Source organism: Heterodontus francisci, unplaced genomic scaffold (genome assembly GCF_036365525.1).
Source record: "Heterodontus francisci isolate sHetFra1 unplaced genomic scaffold, sHetFra1.hap1 HAP1_SCAFFOLD_554, whole genome shotgun sequence".
NCBI classification, from domain to species: Eukaryota; Metazoa; Chordata; class Chondrichthyes; order Heterodontiformes; family Heterodontidae; genus Heterodontus; species Heterodontus francisci.
The window spans coordinates 263,531-273,391 of record NW_027141362.1 but is presented as its reverse complement, the minus strand read 5'-3'; positions in this window follow the sequence as shown (position 1 = coordinate 273,391).

The following is a 9,861-nucleotide window of genomic DNA, read 5'->3' as shown; positions in this document are numbered from 1 at the left end:
GTTGGGGAATGAGCCCAGCCAGGTGGTTGAAGTTTCAGTAGGGGATTACTTTGGGAATAGTGATCACAATTCCGTAAATTTTAGAATACTCATGGACAAAGACGAGAGTGGTCCTAAAGGAAGAGTGCTAAATTGGGGGAAGGCCAACTATACCAAAATTCGGCAGGAGCTGGGGAATGTAGATTGGGAGCAGCTGTTTGAAGGTAAATCCACATGTGATATGTGGGAGGCTTTTAAAGAGAAGTTGATTAGCGCGCAGGAGAGACATGTTCCTGTGAAAATGAGGGATAGAAATGGCAAGATTGGGGAACCATGGATGACAGGTGAAATTGTGAGACTAGCTAAGAGGAAAAAGGAAGCATTCATAAGGCTGAAGAAAGACGAAGCTTTGGAAGAATATCGGGAATGGAGGACCATTCTGAAACAAGGAATTAAGAGGGCTAAAAGGGGTCATGAAATATCTTTCGCAAACAGGGTAAAGGAAAATCCCAAAGCCTTTTATTCATTTATAAGGAGCAAGAGGGTAACTAGAGAAAGGATTGGCCCACTCAAGGACAAAGGAGGAAAGTTATGCGTGGAGTCAGAGAAAATGGGTGAGATTCTAAACGAGTACTTTGCATCGGTATTCACCAAGGAGAGGGACATGACGGATGTTGAGGTTAGGGATAGATGCCTGATTACTCTTGGTCAAGTCAGCATAAGGAGGGAGGAAGTGCTGACTATTCTAAAAGGCATTAAGGTGGACAAGTCCCCAGATCCGGATGGGATCTATCCCAGGTTACTGAGGGAAGCGAGAGAGGAAATAGCTGGGGCCTTAACAGATATCTTTGCAGCATCCTTAAACACGGGTGAGGTTCTGGAGGACTGGAGAATTGCTAATGTTGTCCCCTTGTTTAAGAAGGGTAGCAGGGATAATCCAGGTAATTCTCGACTGGTGAGCCTGACGTCTGTGGTAGGGAAGCTGCTGGAGAAGATACTGAGGGATAGGGTCTATTTCCATTTGGAAGAAAATGGGCTTATCCGTGATAGGCAACATGGTTTTGTGCAGGGAAGGTCATGTCTTACCAACTTAATAGAATTCTTTGAGGAAGTGACAAAGTTGATTGATGAGGGAAGGGCTGTAGATGTCATATACATGGACTTCAGTAATGCGTTTGATAAGGTTCCCCATGGTAGGCTGATGGAGAAAGTGAAGTCGCATGGGGTCCAGGGTGTACCAGCTAGATGGATAAAGAACTGGCTGGGCAACAGGAGACAGAGAGTAGCAGTGGAAGGGAGTTTCTCAAATTGGAGATGTGTGACCAGTGGTGTTCCACAGGGATCCGTGCTGGGACCACTGTTGTTTGTGATGTACATAAATGATTTGGAGGAAAGTATAGGTGGTCTGTTTAGCAAGTTTTCAGACGACACTAAGATTGGTGGAGTAGCAGATAGTGAAGGGGACTGTCAGGGAATACAGCAGACTGTAGATAGATTGGAGAGTTGGGCAGAGAAATGGCAGATGGAGTTCAATCAGGGCAAATGCGAGGTGATGCATTTTGGAAGATCCAATTCAAGATTGAACTATACAGTAAATGGAAAAGTCCTGGGGAAAATTGATGTACAGAGAGATTTGGGTGTTCAGGTCCATTGTTCCCTGAAGGTGGCAACGCAGGTCAATAGAGTGGTCAAGAAGGCATACGGCAGGCTTTCCTTCATCGGACGGGGTATTGAGTACAAGAATTGGCAGGTCATGTTACAGTTGTATAAAACTTTGGTTCGGCCACATTTGGAATACTGCGTGTAGTTCTGGTCGCCACATTACCAAAAGGATGTAGATGCTTTGGAGAGGGTGCAGAGGAGGTTCACCAGGATGTTGCCTGGTATGGAGGGAGCTAGCTATGAAGAGAGGTTATGTAGATTAGGATTATTTTCATTAGAAAGACGGAGGTTGAGGGGGACCTGATTGAGGTGTATAAAATCATGAGAGGTATAGACCGGGTGGATAGCAAGAAGCTTTTTCCCAGAGTGGGGGATTCAATCACTTGGGGTCACGAGTTCAAAGTGAGAGGGGAAAAGTTTAGGGGGGATATGCATGGAAAGTTCTTTATGCAGAGGGTGGTGGGTGCCAGAACGCGTTGTCAGTGGAGGTGGTAGACGCGGGCATGATAGCGTCTTTTAAGATGTATCTAGACAGATACATGAATGGGCAGAAAGCAAAGAGATACAGACCCTTAGAAAATAGGCGACATGTTTAGATAGAGGATCTGGATCGGCGCAGGCTTGGAGGGCCGAAGGGCCTGTTCCTGTGCTGTAATTGTCTTTGTTCTTTGTTCTTAGTTCTTTGAGGCTGAACTGGTGTCTTTATCAAGTTTAACTATTAATGGGGTGAATCTTGCAAGTGGTCGGAGGAACCATCAATATACATCCAGGGTGCTGTCGATGGTATTTTTCATGACAGGATGGGAACAAAAATGACACTTATGAAATATCAAAATCTCAGTTCAGTTATTTGAAAGTCCACTGGCTTAATCGCTGAATTGAAACGAATGAGTCTCCTGCCATCATTAGTTAATTCATTGTTGTGTGTGGTGAGTTTAAAATGATCTGTTGCAAAACTGTGGTGTATGTAAAGTGGTGGATGACCCAAAACGTGGCCAGCAAGTGACGTTCACACGCAGAATACATAGTTTGAACCTCTTTCAGGATCCCTCCCGAAAATGCAATTGCTGCAGTCGTCCTGCGTATTTCTGACAAAGCACAACAGATGGACTTTTTGACCTCTATTTGGAATGGTTGAGTGGGGTCAGGCATGATTTAACTCAGAGCTTGCATAACTACCATTTGAAGTTTTGTTTTGTCTTCAGTGTGGCACTCTGTCTAGTCAGACTGGATATCAGAAGTTCATACAGCGGCTTTGCTATCTCGGGAAAGTCAGGAATATAGTTTCACTGATAGCTAACCAAACCTCAAAACGATTGAAGTACGGTTTAAGATTGAGGCAGCGGCAGTCTCGGGATGATTTCTAATTTGTTGGCATGTCGGCCAATTCCCTCCAAACAGATTCAAACTCCAAATAATGTAACTCGTTCTTTAAATAACTGAGCTGAAGCTGATTGACTTTGAGAATCGCCTTAGTCAAAATTGTTAACAGTTGGTCTAGCGATGACAAAGGCCCGTCCACAGTCTTGGTTACTAGCAGCAAATCGTCTACATACTGCAACAGGAACTCTGGTCTGGAAAAGAAAATCTTTCAGGGCTGCTGCCAATCGTTTCTGAACAATTGTGTGGCCATTGTGGAATCCCTGTTTCAGATAAGTCCAATTGCAACTTTGTTCCCCGATACTAATCCTTTTTAATGGGGATGATCCAAAACCCATTAGAAATGTCTAATGTGCAGAAATACTTCGAACCAACTGGTATTTTCTATAGAAGAGTGGGAATTTCTCACACAACAGGGGAACAGACTGGGATTACGGATTTGAGTCGATAGTTAATCTACAACTGCCATCAGTTTTCTTTACGGGTCAAATTGGTGAGCTCGCTGTGAAAATACCTGGCCTCACAATGACCTGATTAATGAGGGACTGGATCATTTCTCTGATACAGGAGTGACTTTCTATGGAGATCTAGTATTGTTTGATTATTGGGTAAGGAGGTCTGTTGATGGACTCCTCTCTTTCAATCCGTCCACCGTCATGTTTGCTGGTTGTAAAAGCAACGAGATGTCTTTGAATCAGCTGATCTATCTGAATATTATCAAGCCTAGGAGGTTCATACACACACGCCTTTTTGACTGCATCGACATATTGAACATCTGAGATTACCATGACATTTTTACTTCCTGATCCGTGACACATACAATTACGGTTATAATCAATAATTGCTCCGTACTGATTTAACACATCAGTTCCCACTATTCCCCTTTCCTGCCGGTATGGTCAGATATACTGGTGATGGCAAAGTGCAGGTAAAGCCTCCCAACCGGAGTTCAGAAGCCTTTCCAGGAAACACCAGAGTATCATTCCCTGTAAAACCTGTCAGTGATGAGGACCCTTTCCCACTGCTGTATAGTATTCAGGGTGTGGGGTGTGGATGATCGTGATGACGGAGCTCGTATCAATTAATACAGTCTGTTACTGGTCCCCCTCAAAAGTAACAGAAATGAGTGGTCCCCAATCACAATCACGCTGCAACCCCACATCCAACCAGCCGAAGCGGGCAGACCCGCTTCATTGGTGTCTCTCCGCAACAGGTGCACTTGGTCAGACAGTATTTGCCGACTGCAGAATGGAATATTGGTCTCCAATAAAGAACATCATCTGTGATAGCTCTTTTCCCTAACATCTGTTTTATCTCCTGATCTAAATTGGGAGAATGTCCCTTTTGCTCCTTTACGGGAAATTTGCATGGATTTTTACAGACTCGTGCCATGTGTCCCGTTCTTCCAGAATGGAAACAGGATCCATTAACCCCTCTTGGAGCACGTGGGTGTTCGGGTTACTTCGGCCTTTCCGCTGCTGGGACGTTTGGAAAGTGTGAGTGGGGAACCTGCTTCAGAGCCTCCACTGCAGCAGCGGGTTTCTTGGCCTTAGGGGGCTCCTTTGATTGTGCAGCCAGGGAATCTTTAATGGACACCCATACCTTGATGGTATTGGCTTCGCCTTGGTGTCATGGATTGGTCGCTTTGGTCAAAATTGCCAGAGTGCTCCGAACCATTGGATGGAGTTGCTTCAAAAACATATTTTTGAAACTGATCTGATTTTTCTCTCCGTGGATGGTTCGAGGGGCGACAATGTTGGGAATGTTTGTTCAAAGAATATAATCAGTTGGAGAAGGTGCGAGCTGACTCATCTGGGCGTTGCTGAGTCTGATGTATCTTTTCAGTTATATTTACTCCCATAATCCCGAGGACGCATAAAATGTGATCTACCATTTCCGCATTGGTCCATGAATTATAAACATCTGGGCCTGCATTATCCTTTAGAACCCTTGGACAGGCAGAGAAAGGAATTCGCCTAAGGTCCAAATCCTCGAATTCTGAATCACCCCGTCTAAAATCTGCCAGCGCCTATTTACCTCAAGGGATCATCTCCATCTTGTACTGTTCCCAACTCTCTTACACTTGTACCATGACATTTTCTCTCTCTTACACTTGTACCATGACATTTGCTCTCCCTTACACTTGTACCATGACATTTTCTCTCTCTTACACTTAGACCATGACATTTGCTCTCTCTTACACTTAGACCATGACATTTGCTCTCTCTTACGCTTGCACCATGACATTTGCTCTCTCTTACACTTGCACCATGACATTTGCTCTCTCTTACGCTTGCACCATGACATTTGCTCTCTCTTACACTTGCACCATGACATTTGCTCTCTCTTACGCTTGCACCATGACATTTGCTCTCTCTTACACTTGTACCATGACATTTGCTCTCTCTTACATTTGCACCATGACATTTGCTCTCTCTTGCGCTTGCACCATGACATTTGCTCTCTCTTACGCTTGCACCATGACATTTTCTCTCTCTTACACTTCGACCATGACATTTGCTCTCTCTTACGCTTGCACCATGACATTTGCTCTCTCTTACGCTTGCACCATGACATTTGCTCTCTCTTACACTTGTACCATGACATTTGCTCTCTCTTACATTTGCACCACGACATTTGCTCTCTCTTGCGCTTGCAGCATGACATTTGCTCTCTCTTACGCTTGCACCATGACATTTGCTCTCTCTTATGCTTGCACCATGACATTTGCTCTCTCTTGCACTTGCACCATGACATTTGCTCTCTCTTAAGCTTGCACTATGACATTTGCTCTCCCTTGCGCTTGCACCATGACATTTGCTCTACTTAAGCTTGCACCATGACATTTGCTCTCCCTTACACTTGCACCATGACATTTGCTCTCTCTAACGCTTGCACCATGACATTTGCGCTCTCTTACACTTGCACCATGACATTTGCTCTCTCTCACGCTTGTACCATGACATTTGCTCTCTCTCACGCTTGTATCTCAGAGGTGATGAGCGGAACGGATTGCTCCTCCTCATGTCCCACATCACCGTTTGGATATTTCACTGTCTTCTTTGATACTGCAGTGACAGAAATGATTCTACTTTCTCTTCAGTTGGAAGGGGAAGCGGGACACGGGACTACTCAGTTCATAAAGAAGGATGTTACTGTGTGTTGTCTGATGAACTACCATGCTCGGAGGGTACGACAGAAATGGTGAACCTCGGTAACTGGGTGCATTGAAATGACTTCAACAGTCTCTCAGTATAAGGGGTGGTTGGACAAGTCCTGCAACCTCGACATTCTTAACGCAGTATTTGACAGAAGTATATTCCAGAGGAGCTGCATATAAAGGTACCACAGGATTGCTCCTTCTTCCTATCAGTAGGGGACAGGTCATCCCTGCGGGTGGTTGCGGATCTGGCCATTCCCAGTCAGACACACACGCCTCTGGGTCATACTGTCATATATCAGGTATCTCACTTCCCCTGGTAACGGCAGTGACCACAGCCCGCTGTCTACCTAACTGTCAATCTAGTTCACAAATCCATAACTGACACTGAGTATAATCTACCTCCAGCTCTCACTGGTTAATGTATTCTCTAAGGACACCTCCAGCGTCCCCTGGGTCTAACTGAAGCTTTTCATTTTCTGCCTTGCACTCGGCAAGTCCCTGTCTTAGATGTTGTGCTTCAACATCCACTGCCCCAGCAGTCACAGTTGAATAGTTCTGCTGTTGTAGCATATCAGCCGTTCTGTCGGTATCTCTTGCTCGGTCGCGAATACGGGTCTACAGACTTAACACCTGTTGATCCATTTGGATACTTAAGGCCTCTAACACCTGACCATTTTGCTCTCTCTGTTTTTCCAGCAGCTGCTGTAACTCCTGGATCTTTCGATTCTTTCTCCTGATAATCTTGTCATCTTCCGCGGCACCAAAGTACATTCCAAATGCCTGATGGCCCGGAGTTTTCCTGCCCTCAACTTCTTATTTTCCACTCGTCCTTCAATAAAGGTGATCACTTCCCTAAAATACACCTTCTTCCTTCCTTCTGTAGTACTCTCCTTGATGAGACTGCATTATTCTTTATTAATAGAGTTCTCCTGTTTATTCTAGTCCTGCCATGGTCGCCCCTGAAAGTCTGAAATCTCTGTTGCGGACAATCACTTCAGGCACGAAATTAACCAATTCAGACAAGAGGATATTTGATTAATAAATCCAGAATGTTCATATTGAGAGTAAAACAATATTTAACAATTGAAAGTAAAATTAGATTTAACAGACTTGGGAATATAACTTTCCAGCTCCAGCAGGTGAACTTGGTTACAGAGTGAGGCGGTTCTCTTTCTTTGATCCAGATATCTCCTCAGGTGGAGAACGTGGCTGATGGTCTGTGCCTTTACCTCCGAGCTCTTCCAGTGTCCCTGCCTGACAAAATGTTGCAAGACCCCTGTTTTTAACCCCTGGATGACCATCACACCACCTCAGTCAGACTCTTGTAAAACAATAATTGGTTCTAGTTGTTGCTAGGTAAACTTAATTGGTTTTTAATGATGTCTTCCACTGACGGCCACCTGTGTTCATTCGATTCCAATGGACTGGTTTCAAACTGTCTCCAAATCTGATCTCTAACACTTCTCCATTCATTGAAGCCAATCTCTTGAAAGTCACGATGTACCATCTCTTGGGTTTTATCAGGATCCTAGAAAAGTCCAATGTTTAATCACTTTTGGCTGAAACTGCACTGACACAGAAACAGAAAATTACAGTAAGTAAATTTAATAAGCTTTAAATGAAAACCCATTCTATCTAAAATGATTATTGATTCATTAATTATAACTAAATCGAAGTTCATTACTTTTACAATCATCTGTTTTCCTGATGGGTAACTCGTCATCAGTGAACACAGAATACAAAATGGCTTCTTAGCAACATCGGAACATGGGAAGACAGGAATAGGAGTAGGCCATTCAGCCCCTCTAGCCTGTCCCGCCATTCAATGAGATCTTGGCTGATCCACGGCCTAACTCCATATAACTGACTTTGGCCCATATCCCTTAATATCTTTTCTTAACAAAAATCTATCTATCTCAGATTTAAAATTGACAACTGTTCTCGCTTCAACTGCTGTTTGTGGGAGCGAGTTCCAAACCTCTACCACCCTTTGCATGAAGAAGTGCTTCCGAATATCTCTGCTGAATGGTCTGGTCCTAATTTTTAGACTATGCCCCCTAGTTTTAGAATCACGAACCAGTGAAAATAGTTTATCTTTATCGAGCCTGTCTTTTCCTGTTAATATCTTGAAGACTTCAATCAGATCACCACTTAACCTTCTAAATTCTAGTGAAAACAGGCATAATATGTGTAATCTCTCCTCGTAACTTAACCCCTGTAGTCCAGGTATCATTCTTGTAAACCGACGTTGCACTCTCTCCAAGGCCAATATATCCTTCCTAAGGTGTGGTGCCCAGAACTGCTCTCAGTACTCCAAGTGGGGTCTAAGCAGGGTTTTGTACAGCTGCAGCATAACCTCTGTGTCTTTATACTCCAATCTTCTGGATATAAAGGCTAGCATTCCATTAGCCTTTTTGATTATTTTCTGCACTTGTTCGTGGTATTTTAATGATCGATGCACCTGAACCCCCAAGTCTCTTTGGACATCCACTGTACTTAACCTCTTCCCATTTAGAAAGTACCCTGCTCTATCCTTTTTTGGTCCAAAATGGATAACCTCACACTTGCCCGCATTGAAATCCATCTGCCACAGTTTTGCCCACTCACCTAGTCTGTCAATATCTCTCTGCAATTTTATGCTATCATCTAGACTGTCTACAATGCCGCCTAACTTTGTATCATCTGCAAATTTAGATATATGACTTACTATGCCATCATCCAAGTCGTTAATAAATAATGTGAATAATTGAGGCCCCAACACAGATCCCTGCGGGACACCACTAGTTACATCCTGCCAATCGGAGTACTTACCCATTATCCCCACTCTCTGTCGTCTACCACTCAACCAACTTTCTAACCATGTCAATAATTTGCCCTCAACTCCATGGGCTTCTACCTTAGTTAACAGTCTCTTATGTGAGACTTTATCAAATGCCTTCTGGAAGTCCATATAAATAACATCCATGGACACTCCCCTGTCACCTCTTCAAAAAAATACAATGACATTTGTCAGGCATGACCTTCCCGTCATGAATCCATGCTGGCTGTCCCTAATTGACTGAAATTTTTCTCGGTGTTCAGTCACCCTAACCTTGATTATAGACTCCAGCAACTTGCCCACCACAGATGTCAGGCAAACTGGTCTGTAATTTCCTTGGATCCCCCTTTCACCCTTCTTAAAAAGTGAAGTGACATGTGCAACTTTCCAATCCAGAGGGACCACTCCTGAATCTAGGGAACTCTGAAAGACTATAGTTAGGGCATCTACAATGTGCTCGCCTTACTTACTTTAACACCCTCGGATGGAAACCATCAGGTCCTGAGGATTTCTCACTCTTTAGTTCCATTAATTTCCTTGTTACTGATGATTTACTTACATTAATTGTATTAAGTCCCTGTCCCCTAGCGGCTATTAATTTTTTCGGGACTTCCAGCAAGTTATCCTCCTTTTCAACTGTAAATACTGAGGCAAAGTAGTTGTTCACCATGTCTGCCATTTCCCCATTATCCATGACAATATGTCCAGTTTCAGCTTTTAGTGGGTCTACATTGCTCTTGCCCACCCGTTTTCCCTTTATGTAACTATAACATTTCTTCTTATTGATTTTGATGTTCCTTGTAAGTTTCCTTTCATAATTTCTTTTAGTAGCTCTTATAAGCTGCTTTGTGACCTTTTC